The 22,981-nt window shown below is 36.5% G+C and overlaps 1 pseudogene; it reads left to right on the top strand.

Moving 5' to 3' along the window:
- Positions 1-1,054: 1,054 nt before the first annotated feature.
- LOC139437923 (vomeronasal type-2 receptor 116-like) lies at positions 1,055-20,320 on the top strand (annotated as a pseudogene).
- The last annotated feature ends 2,661 nt before the right edge of the window (positions 20,321-22,981 follow it).

Below are 22,981 nucleotides of genomic sequence, written 5' to 3'. Positions count from 1 at the left end.
AAATCTATCGTTGCCTGTGTCATCAATGTTTGATGTGGTAGAGTGTAGGGGATGCTTTCCTGATATGTTTCTCTGCCTTATGTTAAGAAAAGACAAGAGTTTCTTAGGTAAGGCCATTTTCCCCCAAAAGTACAAATATTTGAGGAAACCAATCTGGAGGTGGAGGAATGAGTCAATATAACTTGCTAACCTATGGGTTTAGGATGCTTTATAAGGACTGAAGGTTGTCACATTTTAGGAATTCATAATGCAAATGCACATTTATTTTAACATTGTCCTTAAGCTACTGATTTCCAAGATTTGAATTTAGCGTGACTGCCGCTTATCCAGGCAGTGACACATTGATTTGTGGGTGGCTGTGATCCACTGTATGGCATGAAGGCTTATGGCTGCCATATCCGGTGTATTGTGTGGCTACTCTGGGACCTACATGTTTTAGGCTGCCCATCTTTATGGACTCCAGAGTGCATGATTCCAGGATGCTCTTGCCTAAATCTTGACAAGCATGAGTCCTTCATGACACAGCATTGTTCTCATGCAATGAACACCAATTCACTGACTAGACCTGCTGCACTGACAAAGGTTAGACTAAATTGCCTGGAGAGAAGGTTGTCCCTGGAGCATTATTATCCCTGGACTTGATGATCTCATAGCACCTATGGGTGAAGAGGATAATCCAAACATGTTTTCAACCATTGGTTTCCACCTGGGTGCAGGACCTCAGATGCAGAGTTCAAGGGCAAAATATGTTTCAGTTCCCCCTATTGTCTTTGAGGATATGGAAAAGATGAATAAAAAGACGTCATTCCAGGAATTAGATTTCCCTTTCCAGGTCATAATAATATCCAGCACAAACATCCATATGTATATATATATATACTTCAGGCTACAGGTTCCATTTCAGCTCTGTCTGCTAAATACTGTGCACAGGCTTAAAGCTTTGGCTCTGATTCAGGGAGACATTTCTGTGATGTACCCATTTATTTTTATTTTCCTGCTCCTTCATCTTCCCCTCTCAGCATGGCAATTGACTGATCCTGCCTGCTTCATCAGAATGAAACCCAGTGTATTTAAGGAAAGAGATCTGATTATAGGTGGTTTTTTCCCCCTTTTTACATATATAACATACGATGGGAGCACCAAACCCACCAAGGAAGTCTATATGAAGCGGTAAGTGCTTTTGCACTCATTTTCTGCTTGATTATTACAATGAAAACTGCCTAGGCAATTTGCAGGCGGCTTGATCAACATACTCCACGTTACCTGTCCTCTCCATCCCACTTGCTATTCACATCCCAGAATGCAATTTATTTTTTCTGTTTCTACTGGAAATTTTTCTGTGGAAATGAATATTGTATTTTTCTTCCTTTTAGTTCCCTTGACATTCCCATTTCCAGTGCTGGAATCCAAGTGAGACAACCCTCTCCAAAAAACTACACCCTCCTTGCCTTTCCCTCTGCTTCTGCGCCACAAGCAGTGGATCAAGTGATATTCTTTAGAAATGCAATCCATTGGTGTTAGAGCTTTGCTAAGTGGTTACAGGAAAATATATCTGTTCCCCAAACAATGGTTTGCAAATTTTTCTTTCCCCATGAGTGTAGGTGCTAATAATCTTACCAAGATGCCCCAGGTACCTGTGTCCCCCATGCATGGACAGACTTCTTAAAACAGGCATCTAACTACTCTTTGAAATATCTCTGTATCATCACCTGTCAGGGTTCCTTCATGCGTTCTCCAGCTGCCTGCCAGGCTAGGGATAAGAGATGAATGATTTGTGAGATATTTTCCACTCCAGCTTCATTCTCATTCATGTGGGCATTTAAACTACTTTGCTTTGTAGATTTCTGTGACTGAAGATCTATATCTGATGGTCTAATTAATGAATCGATGAAGTGAAACTTCAAGGGAACACGTTTCAATAAAATTGATTAAAAATTTTCCGGGGATTCCAGCAAATAGTTTCTGCTCACGTGAGAATAAGGAGTTTCACCCAATAAAATAATGGGTTAATGCTTTTTTGAAAGTGTCAGATACATATGATTTGCAAGAAGCTGAGCAAAATTTTGACAGGGGATGGAAAGATTAGGAATTTGAGACCTCTTTCTCCTTTGAAAAAGTTTACAACTAAGTTTTCTTTCTTTTCATTTCTGGATATTTGTCTGCCTATCTTTCATTCTTTAATACTCCTCCAAGGCTTCCCTGCTTATTTCCTCTCCATAATTTTCAAAACATATTTGTCCCATTGTTGTCAATGTCTTTGATGTACACACCTAATTCTGAAGGAGGCTGGTGATTGCTGTTTTTCAGTGCAGTTCAACTTGTTTCATTCAGGAACATTTTGACATGAATTTCCTGGTGTAGAAGGCCAGATTTTCTCATGTGTCCCAGCTTCTTTTAAGAACACTTTAAGGCCGAGGGACAGAGTGGTGTTGTGTCTGACAGAGTAGGAGGCACTAACTGCTTCCCTTCTTACACTCTGCTGGGCACTCAAACCACCTCAGGAAAATATACACCTTGACAGATTTATTTTTTTTAATTTTTGTCTGAAAATAAATCCCCATGTGACATTAGAATGCACTTGCAAATATATAAGGTTTTTTTCACCTGGGAGACATATTCACTAGTCTCAGAAGGCACAGTGCCCACTGCTCACAAGCTTGGAGGGTGTGATGATTTGCCTTTCAGGATTTTGACCATTTTTTCTATTCATGTACAGGCTTTTTCACCTTTTAAGAATATTTTTGTTATTGGAATTAACAAGAATTTGCTCATTAAAAAATCATTTTATTTTGTTCTTGCTTGTTTTAAATATTTTTCTATAACTTATGTTGAAGTAAAAAAGCATGAAATTTCACTTAAAGTAAAATTTAGGTGTAATTTCTTTTATTCTGTGTGCCTTTTTGGTCAGGTCTCCCTAGTCTACGGTTTGAAAAATAGATGTGCTAATTTTACTATTCAATTTTTCCTCTGAGACTTGGAAAGATTTTGCCTCAAGTATGAATTAGATAACATCAATTCTGTATTCCAAAATTATTTACTTTCACCACTAGTCAAACAGGTCATTATTCTTTTACTGTTTTTCAAGACCAGCTAGATAATGCATGGAAGAGTCACTTAAACACAGATTGTTTCTCCATTTTATATTCTGTCCTGGTGCTATATCCATATCTTCCATTCTATTTAAAATATTTTGCCTAATAAAAAATTGCAACTATTGGTTTTTCTGTCACATTCTCTCCTTAGCATTCTCAATTATTTTCACTAATTTCCTGAACTTACCATACTTCCAGAAAACCTCTTAAGCCATATTAACATTACCTTATAAATATCTCAATGAATTTTTAAAATAGTTTATACTAATATACAAATCATCCAAATTTTACATTTTAAGCACTGTTAAGTGTACAAGCAGTGGTATTAATGATATTCACATTTATTGTGCTGTCCATCACCAATATCCATTACCCAAAGCTTTTAATCATCTCTAATAGAAAACCCTCACCCACTAAAAAATAATTCCCTTTCTCCTTCTCATCCTCTGGGCCCTGTAACTTGTAATGTTTAATTGTTTTAACTTTTTTTTAACCAAACAATATTATTGGTGCATATTCATGGAGCATACAATTCATCAAAAATGCACCATCAGTGATATTTGGTATAATCACATATTTGTGCATTCATCACTTCAATCATTACTGGACCATTTTCATTAATTCCATCATAATACTACTAAACTTTTATAGCATGTTTGTTTGCAGACCATTGACATAGTTGTGACATTTTTTTAGGAGGTGCCAGGGATTGAACATGAGACCTCATACATGGGAAGCAGGTGCTCAACCATAGAACTAAATCCATTTCCCTGTTTTTTGATGCTTTTACATTCCTCAATAGATCTTTATGATACTGTTCATTGGTAACAGTGGAATTGATTTATGGGTGAATTTACTGTGAATTTATTGTTAATAAATTTCTTAATAATAATCAATCATGATTATGTTAATTGTTACTTATATTAAAATGTATAAATGAAATGGCCCAATATTATACCATTAATAATATTAAAGAATTTATTATTAATCTATTGCTATCATATCTATTTCCCATAAAGCTTTAATAAATTATTGATATTATATTTAAATGCCATTAACAGTTGTATATATTCGGTTGACTACTTCCTTATCAATTACAAACAATTTTCACATTTCCTCTTGGGTTTCCCATTGACCTATCTTACTTCCATGAAAAGATTGTGGTTTGCTCCTTTCTTTCCATTCCTTTTTTGCCTGTTATTTAATCACTAGCAATTCCAGTAAGGTACAAAGCAATCCTGAAATTAACAGGTCTTATCCTTACCTTGATTTTAAAGGAAATTCTTTTTGTTCAGGGATTCATCAAGCAAATTACATCCCATGGTACATGAGGCATATGACATTCTGCATCAGCAAACTTGGCTAATGGTTTTGGCTCATTCAGATCTGGAATGGGGAGAGTATCTGCCTGTGCAGATCAGCCCCTGAGTGGGGGTGATCCTTCATTACCTCACCCTCAGCCACCTCCAATTTTTACTCACTATCTATCCATATAAGCAGAGTCTAATTTCTGATTTTGAGTGTGTTTTTTGTGTGCGTGTTTATTCATATTAAAATACTCTTCTCCTAACAAATATATTCAGTTACATGCTCAATTTTCTTTAATGCTTTATCAACTTCTATGAGTGCAAACATTTTAATCATTGCAGAAAAGTGAAGACTGATAGAAAATTATTATCTAATTTGCTAATAGTCTTTTTTTAAAAGATTGTTTCATATTTTCTGCATGGTGTTTTTTTCCCTATCTATTAGAAGAGTTTCCTTCAGTGTAATTCAATTTTTTCCATAGGAGATTTTATTATCCTACTTCCTTGTAAAACGTGATTACAGGACACATTTAAAGAAATAAATGAAAACTTGAAAAACCAAAGTATGCAATTAGTTACAAAGATACCAATGATTACTAAAGATAAGAGCCATAATTAACCATAGGTAAGTATATTTATAGATGGGTGAGGAAAAAATGCATCCTTAGGAATCGAATGTTGCATTCATAATAATAAAATGTTCGAATCTGCACAAAGGAAAAGCAATTATTGTAAATACATAAAGATATAGTAGCCTCAAATAAATAAACAATAAAGAGAAACAAGATATAAAATCAGGCATCATAGTGAGAAATTTCAACATTTCTCTCCCAAATGATAAAATATATCTATTAACTATAAATTATATTTTTAAAAAGTTTACCAAGTTTGTTTTTTTGAGCACATTTGGAAACCTGTGTCTAATGGTGAAATGTACAGTATGGAATAGCTATTACTGTGTTAATCAAGTCTGTAAAAAAGGACTTTTGAAATGAAAGCAGATTTTCATTCTTCTTGGAAATTCTTTTGCTGGGTAATAAAAATGTAAAAAATTTCATTTGTGCCCAGAAATGACTTATTGATTAAGGAAGTGAAACTGCACAAATCAACAATAAAAATGAAAAGAATAAGAGTCATATGAAGTGAATAGAACTGAAGATCTTGGATTAATATTAATGTTAATAGGACTGTAATAATTTTTGTCTTTATTTCTTTAATATTACATTCAAAAAACATGAGGCCCCCATATACCCCCCATCCCCCTCACCCCACTCCTCCTCCCATGGCAGCAATCTCCTCCATCATCATGAGACATTCACAGCATTTGGTGAATATGTCTCTGAGCACTGCTGCACATCATGGTCAATGGTCCATATCATAGCACACACTCTCCCACAGTCCACCCAGTGGGCCATGGGAGGACATACAATGTGCAGTAACTGTCCCTACAGCATCACCCAGGACAACTCCAAGTCCCAAAAGTGTCTCCACATCTCATCTCTTCCTTCCATTCCCCACCCCCAGCAGCCACCATGGTCACTTTCTCCACACCAATGCCACATTTTCTTCGATTACTAATCACAATGGTTCATGAATGGAATATCAGTAATTCCATTCTAATCCATATTCTATTCCTCCAAACTGTGGACCTTGGAATCTTTGTATCCACTCCACATCTATATCAAGAAAGGGCTTAGATTCCACACGGATGCTAGATGCAATCTTCCTGCTTTCAGTTGAAGGCCCTCTTGGCTCAATGGTGTGGTGGTTGACTTTCTTCAATTCCATGTTAGCTGAGTGGGATAAGTCCAATAAACCAGAGTGTAGGAGCTGAAGTCCGTTGAGGTTCAGGGCCTGGCTATCATATAGTCAGTCTAGAGATTGAAGTCCCCTGTGTATATATTGAACACCAGCACCAACTACATTTCTGGTAAAAGTAACAGGAGAGGCTTGTGGAAAAGATCACGTCTAATTCCAGCTCCATCACACAGAAACATAAACTCCAAAGTAGGGCCAACTGACATGGCACTGAACTCCATCTGCCATGTCCATAGAACCTGTGGTTCTCTGTAGCCCTCAGAAGAACCAATTACTAGGGTTGTATCTACTTTATCTGTCTCTGTAATATTTTAATTAAGAAATGGTTAAGAGAACTTTTAGACATCATAACACTTTTCCCTTTAGAATACTACATTGTTTCCAGTCCTATTAGGTATAGGTAGGCATAACTTCACACTTCATTATTTTTCTTCTCTCAAATATTCCTGCTTTGCGTGATTCTTCCTATACTGTGCTCTGATATTCTTCTCAGTTTGTTGATGTTGGAAGATGGCAGATCCAAAATTTGATGGGGTAGAGCCTTCAGTGAATTGATTGTCATTCTTTTTGTGGACACTTCTCACCATGTAGATGTTATGCCCCTCTGTCTCTCACATCCAATTCTGCCTAAGCACTGGAACTGAACTTTTGAAGAGATATAACCTTCAGTTGGAATTACTCTAACTTCAACTTCATGACAATAATACTGTCATTATATAAACCATTTAATAATGTATTAATATGAAAAAAATCATTTTTATTTCCTGATATAAAGAATAAATTAAAAATTCTATATGAATTTCATCACTCATTACACTCTCCCTTGTAAACAGTATCATCTTCCTCCAAGGAAGCAGAATTCAATCATAGCAATCAAATACCTTTTAGCTCTTTTTGAAAGATAAATTTCTAAGGCTTCAGAAGAACTCATCGAGAATGAGACTACTTGTGCTTTCAACCTGAATTTGGTCATTTAATTGAATTTGAAGATAATCATGATTTCAGTCTTCTGCCTTCCACACAGGTTTGAGACCAAGAACTACCAGTATGTTCTGGCCTTGATTTTTGCAATTGAAGAGATCAACAGTAAACCCCATCTTTTACCCAACATTACTTTGGGATTTGATCTGTACAATTCACTACACAGTGAACAGACAACATTGGAGAATCCCATTATTTGGCAATCAGGACTGGACAAGGACCTCCCTAATTACACCTGCAGGAAAGAGACCAAGTCTATAGCAGCCCTTACGGGAACAACGTGTGCAGTTTCTGCCCAGATTGGGACACTGCTGGAACTCTACAAAATTCCACAGGTGAACCTCATTAGAGGGAAGATGAATTAATGTTTCCTTTGCTATTTTTATCGACCTTAAAAGAAAAGGTCAAAAGAGGGAATTGTGTTTACACATTTCTCAAAGGGTACAGCTAGTATACAGAGACATGATGGGATGTTCACATATCCTTTTCAAGAACATAAGTGAAGTCAGGTGAGTAAGAGACAAAGGAGTTTCCTAGACCCTTGAGACTGATCAATTAATTTCCATTATTCTCTCAGGGATTGGGAGATGATTAGAATATAAAAAGAGCAAGTCTTCCTTTCTTCCTCTTTAAAACATTGCTTAATTTTCATCTGCGCTGAGTTTGTGCTTCTGACTAATTCTCTTTCTCATACTGGCTATTTAATCCTTCCCCTTTAGCTTGCTTATGGCCTTTACGACCCACAACTGAGTGATGATGGACAGTTTTTATCTCTCTATCAGATTACCCCCAAGGACACATCTCTGGCACTTGGCATGGTCTCACTGATGCTTCATTTTAGTTGGAACTGGGTGGGACTGGTCATCTCAGAAGATAAGAGAGGTGTGAAGTTTCTATGGGACTTGAGAGAAGAGATGGACAAAAAGGGAGTCTGTGCAGGCTTTCTGGAAATGATTCCTGTCACTGAGAGGTCATATTACTCAAAAGACTGGCAATATCATTTACGGATCAGAAAATCAACAGTAAATGTGACTCTCATTTATGGTGACTCTGACTCACTAATGGGATTGAGCTTTTGGAGATGGAATTTCTTAGTAATAGGGAAAGTTTGGATCACAACCTCACAATGGGATTTTACCACCAGCGAGAGAGACTTTTTACTTGATTCATTCCATGGGGCTTTCATTTTTTCACAGAATATTGGTGAACTGCCTGATTTTAAAACTTTCATGCAGACAGATAAACCTTCAAAATACCCAGAATACTTTTACCTCACGAAATTGTGGTACATCTCTTTTGATTGCTTGGTTTCTGAATCTGATTGTCACACTCTGGAGAATTGTCCTCCCAATGCCTCCTTGGAGTTGCTGCCTTGGTGGCTGTTTGACAAGGACATGAAAGTAGGAAGTTACAATGTGTATAATGCGGTGTATGCTGTAGCTCAGAGCCTTCACGAAATGCTTCTTCAATGATTAGAAATGCAGTCAGTGGAAAATGGAGATGGACTGCGTGTTTACCCCTGGCAGGTAATACCTCTTCCATTGAACAATATGTGTATTTCAGAACATGCCATAATTATGACTTTCTTGGTGTGGAACATATGCTCAAGTCAAGAAGTTTAGGGTTGTCTCTCCAAAAGAGCAAGAGATTGTTTACTTGTTCACTGTCTAAGAGGTAAACCTAGACCTAGGTAGAAATGGTCATGAACAGGAAGGTGCTGATAGAAGATATGGAAGGAGTTATTAATCAATGCCAATGTTTCATGTTACTAAGGCCCTCAACATTCTGCCCTGCTAATATTTTTAATATAAAATACCTAGACCTCTTCCATTAAACATTTGCATGACAACAGGAACAAACTTGTTTTTGAATTAGTTTTAGGCACTCTGTAAGATACTGCACATCAAACATATCATTTAATTCTGCAACCTCCTCAGGTATTGCTGACCTTACTTGGGGAGAATTCAGTTAGTAATTGAGGGTGCTGAGATTTGATTCTTCTCTTAAGGTATGTTCATATCACACACTCACAGATTGTTTTGATTTCATTGTATTTGGAATTTTCTCCTGAAAATATTTTGTAAATATTATAACATTTTAGTCCACCTTACGGTTTCTTTTTTTTTTTTTTTTTTTTACTTAATTGAATGTTACTGATAAAGTTGCCTTAGGAAGCAGGGATGATAGGGGATCAGAGATGTTACCACCTTGGTGATCTGTCCTTATTCATTGGGCACAATTGCTCACAGGTGTGTCTCTTTTAGCTACATCCATTTCTGAAGAACATCCAATTTAACAATTCTGCTTGTGATCCAGTGAATTTGGATAAGGAAAGGAAATTCGAAGCTAGGTATGATATTCTCAACTTTTGGAATTTTCCAGAAGGTTTTGGACATAAAGTTAAAGTAGGACATTTTAACTCAGATGTGCCACGTGATCAACAATTGTCTCTTTCTGAGGAGATGATAGAATGGGCCACAGGATTTTCAGAGGTAGGTAGGCCACAATTACAATACTTAATATTACACAAAAGTAACAAAATCTTGCAATGGATATTTTATTAGTGCAGGTTCTCTAAAGAAAGATAATCAACATGAGATATTTGTAAATAGTAAATGAGTTAATATAGTTCTCTTATGGGACCAAGGGATGTACATGTCCAGATTCTGCAGGCAGTCTGCAAACAGGCATTCCAGTGAAGGTCCCATGAAAGTCCTTGATGGAGTTTACAGGAGATATTGGCTATTCAAAGAACAGGGAATTTCTCTCCAAATGCTGAAATCACTTTTTATTTTAAGGCACTGAATTGATTGGATAAAACCTTATCCATTGCTGACAGCAATCTCCCTGGTTGATTGTACATGTAATCAGTCATCTATGCAGTCAATTCACTGATGACTAAAGTCCATAAGTGTCCTTTATTACAATTAGCCCAATGTTTACTTGATCAAACACTGGCTGTGTTAACACATTGACCTAACCTTCACAGCAGTTGTCTTCCTCCTTCCTGTTAAGTAAGTGTTCACATTATTAGTTTAACCACTTACCTTTACACAAGAAAATTTTTCTCACATACTGTTCACAGGATGGGAAAAGAAAACATTTATTTAAAGATACATTTCTAAATTATTTTATTTCATATCATAAAATAAACCTGACATCTTATCAGTAAATTTGATTTAGGCACTTAAAATTTAAAATTGTTGATACCCAATACCCCAAACCATCTAATGGTTGGAGAAGTAAATACACAGCTGTTAAGAACATGTATCTGGTTTTCTTCCCAGACTCCCCACTCTGTATGTAGTAAGAAGTGTTTGCTTGGATTCAGGAAAACCTTTCAAGAAGGAAAAGCAGCATGTTGCTTTCTTTGCACGCCCTGCTCAGAGAATGAGATTTCTAATGACACAGGTAAGTTTTGCCCTCAAAAAGGTCCCCACCTCTCCTTTATATCCCCTGACCACACAAGGTATTGAAAAGAATCTGGAGGAAAACTACAGAAACAAATTTCTTCTTTCCTTTGTTTACTAATTTCATTTTTATAATAAAAATATTTCCCTTTGATATAACACCCTTTCTATGCCCTTAAGTAATTTACTTGAGTCATTGTTGAGACACACTGAAGGCCAAATAGTTTCTGGGAAGACATTTGTTGACTGTACCAAATTAATAGACCTTTCATGCCTCTCTTGGAATTTAACACATGTGATTACAAGTACCTGCTTTCCATCTTGATTGAAAGAATGTTTAGATTATAATTAAGTAATGTGTTTTAACCTTACTCCATTTCTGTGTCTAAAACTGTTCATGACACAGAGCAGATGTTCAGAAAGTTTGGAAATGATTTAGGGAATGTTTAGTTCTATTGCGTCCAACATTAGGATGAAGTAACAAAGTCTTAATGAGGAATTTCAGTTCCTGCTCTCCTCTAGTTCACAGGTAAATGGGGAGGTAAACATGGACTATTTTTGCCCATGCTTAAAATATGCTATAAATATTTGAACAGGGTCCTAGGGACCAGTACATTCCTTGGGAGGAGGGTGTGATGCAATTCCTCATAGCGGCAGTCACATTAGTATTATGTAAGAAGAGTGGAGGATGTGATAAAATCTTGGCCAAATTATTATATATAAAAAAAATAAAATAAAAGGAAATAATTACTGCACATAATTTTCAGAATTTCAGAGTACCAAAACACAGTTTCTATGTGACAGGATCTCACAGAATATTCGGTATGTGGTTTGAGACATGATGTAGAAAAGTGCTAAATATTCTTTACATAATATAATTAACACATTTAAATTATAAATATTCATATATTAAATTCTAGAATCACTTCTATGGTTGGAAATTTCTAAGTTTCTTTTGATAATTAATATGGAGTTGAATTTCCTGAAATGCTTACTATTATTTCAGTTATTTGAGACCTGTTGAACTGATGAAATAACATGGAATTTAGTCAATGTGGAAAAAAGGTTCATGTACACATTTTTATATGGTAAGTTTGAATAAATGTTCCATGTGCACATATAAAGGAATAGTCTAACCAAAAATCCATTTCCCAAACATATGGAGATTAAGAAATACACTATTGAGGAAGTGGGGCAACATGGTGTCTGATTGAGTGCACCTTTGTCATCTCTCTTGTAAAAACCTGGCTAAGTGGAAACAGAATCCTCCCTGAGGGGGCAGTCTGGTAATTTACAATGCAGCAGGTGTCTGCACAACATACCCAAAATCAGGAAAACATGAACAAATCCAATGAACAAGCTAAAAACCAGGAAGAGAATCAGAACATTGAACAACCATTTAAACTCTCAAAACATTATAACATGGATCAATTTAATGAAGAGAAGGAAGAGATTAAGGATGTTAAGAAAACACTTGGGTATCATAGAGAACAAATTTTAAGCATATGTAAAAATGATAACAATATGATGGTGATGAACAGTACCATTCAAGAAATCAAAAATGCACAATCAGCAAACAACAGCAGTTTTGAAGAGGCAGAGGAAAGAATTAGTGATGAGGAAGACAGTACATCTGAAATCAAACAAATAGAAGAATTATTGGTAAAAAGAGAGAAAAAAATACAGCGGGGACATAGGGACCTAAATTACAATGCAAGATACTCAAACATGCATCCCAGAATGAGAAGAGAATGGAAAGGGGACAGAAGGGGTGTAGGAGGAAAAAATGGCTAAACGCATCACAAACCTATTGAGGGAGATGGATAAACATGTCCAGGAAGCACAACGTACCCCAAACAACTTTAATCCCCAAATGCCCACACCAAGACATATTCTTGTCAAATTATCCAATACTCAAGACAAAGAGAAAATACTGAAAACAGTGACAGAAAAAGAACCATCACATACAAGGGAGGCTCCATATGATTAAGTGCTGATTTTTCATCTGAAAACATGGAGGCAAGAAGGGAGTCATATGTCATCCACAAGGCAGTAAAAGGGATAAATATCCAACCAAGAATACTCTATCCACCAAGCTAGCTTTCAAAAATGATGGACAGTCAAAATATTCACAGATAAGCAGAAACTAAGACAGTATGCCAACAAGAAGACTGTCCTTCAAGAGGTACCAAAAGGAATTCTCGATAAAAATAGAAAAAAAACACATGAGAGATAGAGTTGAAGGAGACTGTTAGAACAACTAAGAAGAGAAAAAGAGGAAGAAAAAAAAAACCCAAATATATCACAAAGACAAATCCAAAGAAAATATGTGTAATAAAAATAATTCCCTGAAAGTTATAGCAATGAATGTCAAGGGATTAAACTCATCAGTTAAGAGACACAGATTGGAAAAATGTGTAAGGAAAGAAGACATAGCTATAAGCTGTCTACAAGAAACACATCTTAGACCCAGGGATTCAAGGACATTAAAAGTGAAAGGCTGGAAAACAATCTTACATGTAAACAATAACCAAAAATGGGGCATATTAACATCAGACAAAATAGATTTTAATGCAAAACTGTCATGAAAGACAAACAAGGACACTACATACTAGTGAAAGGGATAATCTTTCAAGAAGAAATAACAATCATAACATTTATGCCCATAATTAGAGCACCTTCATATATATGAGACAAACACTGGAAACACTAAGTGAAAGAATGGATGTCTCTACAATTATAGTCAGGGTTTTAATATACCACTATCATTTTTGGACAGAATAACTCAACAGAGAATCAGTAAAGAAACAAAGACCTTGAACAATATATTAAAGGACCTGGACCTAATAGACATATACAGAGCATTACACCCAAATACAGCAGGATTTATATTATTCTTAAGTGCACATGGATCATTCTCCAAGATACCCTACATGCTCGATCACATTATTAAGATGTCTATACTACCCAAACTTATTGACAAACTCAATGACATCCCAAGAAAAATCAACACAGCATTTTTTTAACACTTGATGTAGTATAATTTTATATTTTAATTCTTCTTTATTTTTTAATAAATTGTCTTTTTTAAGGATATATAAATAATAAAAAGTTACTTTTTTGTCTTTATTTTTTAATATTACATTAAAAAAAATGAGGTCCCCATATACCCCCCACCCTCCTTACCCCACTCCTCCCCCCATAACAACAAACTCCTCCATCATCATGAGACATTCATTGCATTTGGTGAATACATCTCTGAGCACCACTGCACCTCATGGTCAATGGTCCACACAATAGCCCACACTCTCCCACTGCCCACCCAGGGGGCCATGGGAGGACATATAATGTCTGGTAACTGTCCCTGCAGCAACACCCAGGACAACTCCAACCCTGAAAATGCCCCCACATCATATCTCTTCCTCCCACTCCCTACCCCCCAGCCACCATGCCACTTTCTCCACACCAATGCCATATGTTGTTGATTACTAATCACAATATTTCATGAATAGATTATCAGTAAGTCCACTCTAAATCATACTCTATTTCTCCATCTTGTGGACCTTAGAATGGTTGTGTCCACTCGACATCTATATCAAGAGGGGGCTTAGATTTCCCATTTTGATGCTGGATGCAACTTTCCTGCTTTCAGTCATAGGCACTCTTGGCTCCCTGGTGTGGTGGTTGACCTTCTTCACGTCCTGGTTAGCTGAGTGGGGTAAGTCCAATAAACCAGAGTGTAGGAGTTGCAAGTCTGTTGAGGCTCATGGTGCGGCTATCACATGATCAGTCCAGAGATTCAGGTCCCCTGGGTGTACCTTAAATTCCAACACCAACTACAGTTCTGGTAAAAGTAACAGGAGAGGCTTGTGGACAAAGAACTGATGACTATCTTATGGGCCTGTGTGCCTGAAATTTGAACTAGTCCTAGAGATGCAAGGTGCCCAAGATTTACCTCCTGAGAGCCTCCAAATTGTTCACATGTGGCCACTATCTAAGCAAAACTCAGCATGTAAATTCATTACCTTCCCCCCACCATGGGACAAGACTACTGGGGATGAGCCTCTGTGGCACAGATGGATTACCACCAATCACTAACTGGTGATGCAACTAGAAAAATGCCTTGAATAAAAGGGGGAATGGCAAAGACAAATGAGTATATATGGCTAAGAGTCTTTAAAAAAGTGTCAGGAATGATGATGGGAGACTGTGTTGCTGTGAGGGTAGTGGTGGGGTGGGGGTGGTGGGGTTGAATGGTACCTCATATTTTTTGAATGTAATATTTTTTAAAAAGAATAAAAAAATTTAAAAAAATAAAGGCAAAAGGTAGAGAACAATGAAAAAAAAAAGGGGGTCCTTAGCAGTCTTGCAGGCTGACCTTTAATTTCATGGGGTATGAAACTGGGAGTCAAGACACACTGCTCTTTGGAATAACAGAGAAGGTTCCAATTCTGGCCTCAGGACTCTTTCCTACACTATCCGGAGAGCAGTGAACTGAGTCAGGCTTGTTGAGGATTATTGGCAGGAATCCAGAAAAAGAGTGTGTGAAAAGAGACAAACCCATCACTGAAGGAAGCCGCTCTTACCCAGACCCTGTGATTCCCCAGAACTACCAAGAGCTGTGCACACATGGAGCCTTGAGGCTGCTCAGCTGGTGTTCTCCACTCTCCTCACCCTCCACCCTTTTCTTGGCATTCACCCCAGAGCAGAGAAGGCTCTTCTCGTCCTTCTTGAGTTGAGGCGAACATCCCTTGTATCTTGAAAGCTCACTACTTATGACTTAAAGTAAAACTTTTGTCTTTAGAAAAATACAAATAAAAAAATAAAAAATAAATAAATAAAATAAAAAAGTGTCAGGAGGTCATCAGATGTGTCATCCTAATACCCACATCATTAGGATTCCAGAGACAGCACAAGCAGATACAATCCCAGTTACAGGTGCTCCTGAGAACTACAGAGAACACAGGTTCTATGATCATGGAAATTGGCTCTGGAGTCCAGCGCCTTGTCAGTGAGCCCTACTTTGGAATTTGTGTTCCTGTGTATGAAGGAGTTGTACTCAGATATGAACTTTCTACACAGGCCTCTTCTGTTCACTTTTACTGAACCTATAGTTGGCTTAGATTTGGTGTTTATCCAGAGGACTTTAATCTCTGGACTGGTTATGTACATGCTGGGCTTTGAGCCTCAGCAGAGTAGCAGTGCCTACTCTCTGGTTTGTTGGACTTGCATATGTCAGCTAACAGGGAGGTGAAGATGGTCAACAACTATACCAGGGAACTGAGAGTGCCTCCAACTCCAAGCAAGAGAATTACATCCATCAACCATGTGGGATCTAAACCCCCTCTCAAGATAGCAGCAGAGTGGACATCACCAACCCAGGGTCCTCAGGTTGGAGCAATAAAATATGGATTAGAGTGAATTTACTAGTATTCTGCTATAGAAGTATTGCATCTAGTAATGGAGGAAACTGTAGCATTGATCTGGGGAAAGTGGCCATGGTAGTTCCTGAGGACAGTGAAGGGGGAGAAGAGATGAGAGGTGGTGACATTTTCAGGACTTGGAGTAGTCCATAATGATATTAGAGGGGCATATGCTTGACATTATATATCCTGCCATAACCAACTGAATGGACTGGGGGAGAGTGTAAACTACAATGTAAACTTTAATCCATGCAGTGCAGCAGTGCTCCAAAATGTACTCACCAAATGCAATGAATATGCCACAATGATGAAAAATTATGCTGTTGTGGGAGTATTGGGGGAGGTGTTGGATATGTGGGAGCCTTTTATATTTTTTAATGTACCATTTTTTGAGATATATGTACCTTAAAAAGATATTTTAATATAAAAATAAAAAATTAAAGTAAAGAATTACACGAATAAACCATGGTTTAAAGTAAATAGCACAATAAGATTTATAAAATGTATAAAACTGGAATTTCCACATTTCAAGTTTCAGGTAATTCAGCTAAAGATATCCTCTGAATATAATATATCATCCTAAATTTTATATATGTGTGTGTGTACTATTAGTATATATATTTTAATGTAAAAATCTGAAGTTATAAGTATCACAAATTAAAATAAGAACAGTAGAATAAATATAAAATAAAAGAATATAATAATTATGAAAATAAAATGTAATGAAAGACAAATATGAAAGGATAAAAACTCAAAGCTGTCTAATAAAAGTCAAAACTGATAAATTAGTAGAATAATGAATTAAGAAATATTACATAATAAATGATTTAAAATTGGAAAATATGTACAGAATTTTTAAAATCAGAAATGGATAGTATAAATAAATTCATTCAAGTTTATGTGAAAATTGAAATGAAATTCCCAAATTCCAAAAAATATAAATATTACCATATACGTCCCAGTAATAAAGGAAAATCTGAAAAGATTCATATCTTGTTAGGATATTAAACCATAGTTTAAAATGAGATATCTTCTCAAAAAGTTTTTATAAGTCTATGACTTTCCTGAGAAATCCAAACAAACTGTCAAGGAAAAAAGAATACTTATCTACTCAAACTTTTCCAGATACTAGGAAAATGTGAAAAAGACTTCACATTTAATTTTATGAGAAGAGTTTAACATTGGTACCAAATTCTGATAAAATTTTTGCAAGAAACCAAATTTACAGATCACTTTTTTTCTTGAGACTAAACTTCTATTTGCTAAAAAGAAAAGCTGCAATCCAAATCCAGCTATATTACGTAAAGAAGTTATTGTAATGAAGTTTGTTTTATGCAAAATAATTCAGTAAATGAACCCCCAGAAATGTAGAAACAATCATTTCAAAAAGTTCAGGAAAACATTTAATAAAAATCAGCACTCATTCATTATTTAAAATTAAACAACAAAAATAAGACCAAATTAGAAATAGAAGGGAACAACCAAAGTAGGATAAAATATGTAAAATAGATCTAGCCAGTGAGAAATCATATCTGACATATATAGAATGCTTTTACAAATGCAGAAGACAGACACAAAATACAGTAATAAAAATGGCCTGACTTGTGCACAGGCTCTTCTCAGAAAAACATTTTGAAATGTGCAATGCACAGATGAGCTAGTGTTCAGATTAACTAGGCACCAAGAAATTCCAAACAAAAATCATGGTGAAAAAAACTAAAAACAGGAAAAGGCCTTGGCCCAGTGGTTAGGGCACCTGTCTACCACATGGGAGGTCCATGGTTCAAACCCCAGGCTTCCTTGACCTGTGTGGAGCTGGCCCATGTGCAGTGCTGATGCGCGCAAGGAGTACCGTGCCATGCAGGGGTGTCTCCCGTGTAGGGGAGCCCCATGCGCAAGGAGTGCGCCCATAAGGAGAGCTGCCCAGCACGAAAGAAAGTGCAGCCTGCCCAGGAATGGCGCCGCCCACACTTCCAGTGCCACTTAAGGACAACAGAAACGGACAAAGAAACAAGACACAGCAAATAGACACAGAAACACAGAGAACAGACAACCGGGGGAGGGGGGAAATAAATAAATAAATAAATCTTTAAAAAAAAAAAGAAATACTTTTAAAAAAAAAAGCTAAAAACATTCCTCATAATAGCAAAAATTAAACAACTTCCATGTTAAGGTTCTAACAGAAAAAGGTTCACCTGGAATGAATATTGTTTGTTGGAGTTTAAACTGGTGTAACCATTTATAAAACAGGATGGCATTATTTACAAAGATGTTTATATAGTCTATTACCCAGTAATGGAGCATGATATTTGTACTAGATGTACAAAGATGCTCAGAACAGCATTATTGGTAATAACTAAAACCCATAAGCAGTTAAACTTCTATCACCAGTAAAATGTGTAAATAAAATATGATGTATTATTATATTGAAATCTATCCAGCAATATAAGTGAATAGTTTATACAATTTTAAAAAGACCACTATATTTTAGAAATATAAAATAACAAGTGGTGGAGAGGAGTCATAGAAATTGGAACTCTAGTGACCCATTCATGAGAATGTAGTGTAGTTCAGTCCCTGTGGAATGCATTATAGCACATCCTCAAAAATTTAATGATGCAATCACCATATGATCTGGTAATGCACTTCTAGGTTTACATTAAAAGTGAAAAGAGGTTCTCAGAATAGTAATTGTGTACAATGTGTGTAGCAGCATTATTCATAACACCAACATGTGGAAATAATCCAAGTGTCCATCATAGCTAAATTGATAAAATATGGAACTTGCACAACAGAGAATATTATTCGGCCACAAGGAAAAAATGAATTTCTGAGATATGGTGTTACTTGAAAGAAACTTGTAAATATTACACACTTGAAATATGGAAGTTACAAAAACAAAGAGATTGTACTATATTACTTGCAATAGAATTCTAGAAATATCAAATCTCCAGAGTCAATAGTTTAGTAGAGTTTACTAGGTAATGGGTGCAGAGTGAAGAGAAAATGAATGTTTAGCAGACTAGATGTGTTTGTAAAAAGAAAATGTATTTGCATACTGTGACATAGAAGAATCTCACAAAAATAGTATTGGGTCAAAGTACCCAAGCAGAAGGAATCTAGGTTACATGTCAACAAGTTAGCATTTTTGAAGATGTAGGAGATGTAATTATTTGAATTTAGGAAAGGTGCTTCAGATGGGCTGCGTAACAGAAGAAAAATATACAGATTATAGCACACAGTTATATGAAGTCAATGCACACAGAGAAACAATGGCTAAAACTACCCAATGTGTTTCTTTTGGGGTCTTGTAAATAAGTTAAAATTACTGAACCTGAGCTGATGACACATTGCTTTTCTCACCAGATATGGACGAGTGTGTGAAGTGTGCAGATCATGAGTATGCAAATAGTGAGAGAAATCACTGCCTTCAAAAAGCTGTAACCTTCCTGGCTTATGGAGACCCTTTGGGGATGGCTCTGGTCTGCACAGCTCTTTGCTTCTCTTTCCTCACCGCTGTTATTCTTGGGGTCTTTGTGAAGCACAGAGACATTCCCATAGTCAAGGCCAATAACAGGATCCTCAGCTACATCCTACTCATTTCCCTCATCCTGTGCTTCCTCTGCTCCTTACTCTTCATCGGTCGCCCTAACACAGCCACCTGCATCCTCCAACAAATCACATTTGGAATCGTGTTTACTGTGGCTGTGTCCACTATCTTGGCCAAAACAATCACTGTGGTTCTGGCATTCAAGCTCACTGCTCCCAGGAGAAGGACGAGGCAATATTTGGTGTCAGGAGCACCTAACTTTGTTATTCCCATTTGCTCCCTGATCCAGATGGCACTCTGTGGCATCTGGCTGGGAACCTCTCCCCCATTTGTTGATAAAGATGCACACTCTGAGCCTGGTTATATCATCATTGAGTGCAATAAGGGCTCACCAACTGCCTTCTACTGTGTCCTGGGATACCTGGGCTGCTTGGCTCTCGGGAGCTTCACTGTAGCTTTCCTGGCCAGGAACCTTCCTGACACCTTTAATGAAGCCAAGTTCTTGACCTTCAGCATGTTGGTGTTCTGCAGTGTTTGGGTCACTTTCCTCCCTGTCTACCACAGCACCAAGGGGAAGATCATGGCAGTTGTGGAGATCTTCTCCATCTTGGCTTCCAGTGCTGGATTACTAGGCTGCATCTTTGCCCCAAAGTGCTATATTATTTTTTTAAAGCCAGATAGGAACACTCACCAGGGTTTAAGGTATCAAACACATTCTAGGGGTAATAAGTCTTCTTAATTTTTAACTCATATTTTTCCTATAACAAATAGAGGGCCTGATAAAAATCTACCAAATGCTTTCTTACAGGTATTAGATAGAAATATAATGTAATTTTCCTTCAGTTATCACATGAATTTCGTACAGTTTGTCAGTGTTCAGAAACACATCTCTCAGCCTTCTAAATTACTTTTAATCTAAACTACATAATTTGGTTCCTCAAATACAGAGATGAATATGGATATTCTGCCTTCATTGTGTGTGTAATTACCAAATTTACACATATTCTCCCATTTTATTTTGCACTTCTGTTTTTTCTAATATACCTGGTAAACACTATCAACATTTCCCTTTTCATCTCTTTATAGTAATCATAATTATCCAATACTATTTATGGAATATTCCTTACTTTCTCCCAGATTGCCATGACCATATTTTAATTATAATAAATTCCTATGTATAAATAACTCCTTCTTCTGGACTTCCTAATGTCTTTATTTGACTTTTTCCCTCTTAAACAAACATCATAATATGTACAACACTATGACGCCTTTTATTTTATAGTTGATAGTACATTTCCCTCCTTACTGTACCATTTCAGGACTTGTTGGAGAGAATATCCTCAACATGTCTATGCCACTCAAAAACCTGTCTGTCAGAAATGCTAGTTGTTGGAAAGATGATCTAAAAGAGAAGGGATTTCTCTTCCCCTTTCTAGGTTCTCTATAGAGTCCAGGTCTGATCACACAGGACATACTGGACGTTTATGTGCTGATCATTATCTTCTGAAATGCAGTGTGTTTAATATTTTACTCTGATTTCAATAAAAATTCATGAAAAATCCTTACACTTGTTATTATTATTTCTTGTTGTTTCTTTTTTTTTTTTTTTGGTCTTTATTTTTTAAAATGTGACATTAAAAAAAATAAGAGATTTCCAAATAACTCCCACCCCTCTCATCTCATTCCTCCCATATCACCAACCACTTCCATGACCATGGCACATTCATTGCATTTGTTGAATACATTTTTAGTTGTATTATGAAGTACTGTGTTTATTTTGCAGTTCAGAGTCTTATTTAAAATTAGGGGTCCTCCTTAAGAGTTTATTTTAAATTTGATGTCTAAGAATATCTGATATTTTTTCTGAGAAAATAATATATTCTTCTTTTCTGACAATTAAGAATTGAGATATTTACTAATATCAAGTAACTCAGAATCAAATTTGATTTTCAGCCTTATAAGTAGATCAAATATTTTGAATCATTCTCCAACATATCATGTTGAATTTCTCTTGCTCTTTTTTACGCCATGCATGTAAATTTTGTTGGAAAGAATGGATGAAAGAATGGAGGAATGGAAGAAAGAGAAAATTAGATAGAAAGAGAGAGAGGAAGGAAAGGAGGAAGGAAGGAAGGAAGGAAGGAAGGAAGGAAGGAAGGAAGGAAGGAAGGAAGGAAGGAAGGAAGGAAGGAAGGAAGGAAGGAAGGAAGGAAGGAAGGAAATCAAATTCTTTTTTGGAGATGCAGCTTTCTGCCCAGTGGAAATACAGTTATAATAATGATGTTTATGATCCTTCAGTCTTACTCAGATTGCTCATCTTGAAAGATTCTTTTTCAACATGTGTTTCTCTGAGATTTTGCATAAATTCAATGGATCTATTTTATAAGCCAAGGCCCTCTTGGTCTTTGAAAATTCACTTAATCTCCTAATCCTTGGTACAATTCCACCTATCTTGGTTATCTAGTATTAAGTGCTATGTGGATCAAACAAATTGATGACTGCCTTTTGAAGTGAGGTTTTTTGAAAAAATCTTAGTGGTTAATTTTTCCAATTTACATATATAATGATTTATGAGAAAAATGCAACCTAGAGGATGGAGGAAGAGCACTAATTTAATTAAGTACTGTGCTGGATATTTGTTTGCCCTTCTGCATCCATTCTCCAGTCTTCTCCTTCAGAAAACGGGAATGGAGACAATAACGTAAGTAAGGAGGAATGATGTTGAAACCTATGGCTATTTTTGCTTAGTTTGTTTCATTTGGCCATTGGAAATGACTTTAAAAGTTATAGAAAAATACTGCTAGATTTGGATTGGAAATATATTGAAGCTATCGATTAATTTAAGGGAAAACATATTTTTGCAACAGTAAGTTTTTTCTTTCAGGATTTTTTCTATCTCTTTCCATCTCTCCTCTGCTCATCATCACCACCCCCACCCCACCTCTCCCCCCCCAGCAGCACTCATTCCCATCATCATGACACATCCATTGCATTTCGTAAGTACATCTTTGGGCACCTCTGCACCTCGTGGTCAATGGTCCACATCATGGCCCATACTCTCCCCCAAAAACCTTATTGGGCCTTGCTGTGCTGTTCTTTTGTTAGACTGTTCAAAGTAAATCTGCATAAAGAGTTATTGCATGCATATAAAATGTCATTAGCCTATAAATTTTCTTTCTAGTGCAATGCTTACTGGATTCTTAAGTGTACAAATGAAAGGAAACATATTTGTTAAATAAAAGGGTGGAAAGAGTGAAAGGATAGAGGGATGGATGAATGGAGAGACAGTCAAAAGGGAAAAGATGGAAGGATATGATGAATCAATGAACCGAGGGAAAGAAGGAAAGAGAGAGGAATGGACAAAGGCAACATAGAGGAATAGAAGTAGATTAGGACAATG

The sequence above is a fragment of the Dasypus novemcinctus genome, chromosome 30 (assembly GCF_030445035.2).
Source record: "Dasypus novemcinctus isolate mDasNov1 chromosome 30, mDasNov1.1.hap2, whole genome shotgun sequence".
NCBI lineage: Eukaryota > Metazoa > Chordata > Mammalia > Cingulata > Dasypodidae > Dasypus > Dasypus novemcinctus.
This window is presented reverse-complemented; position numbering and strand designations above follow the sequence as displayed.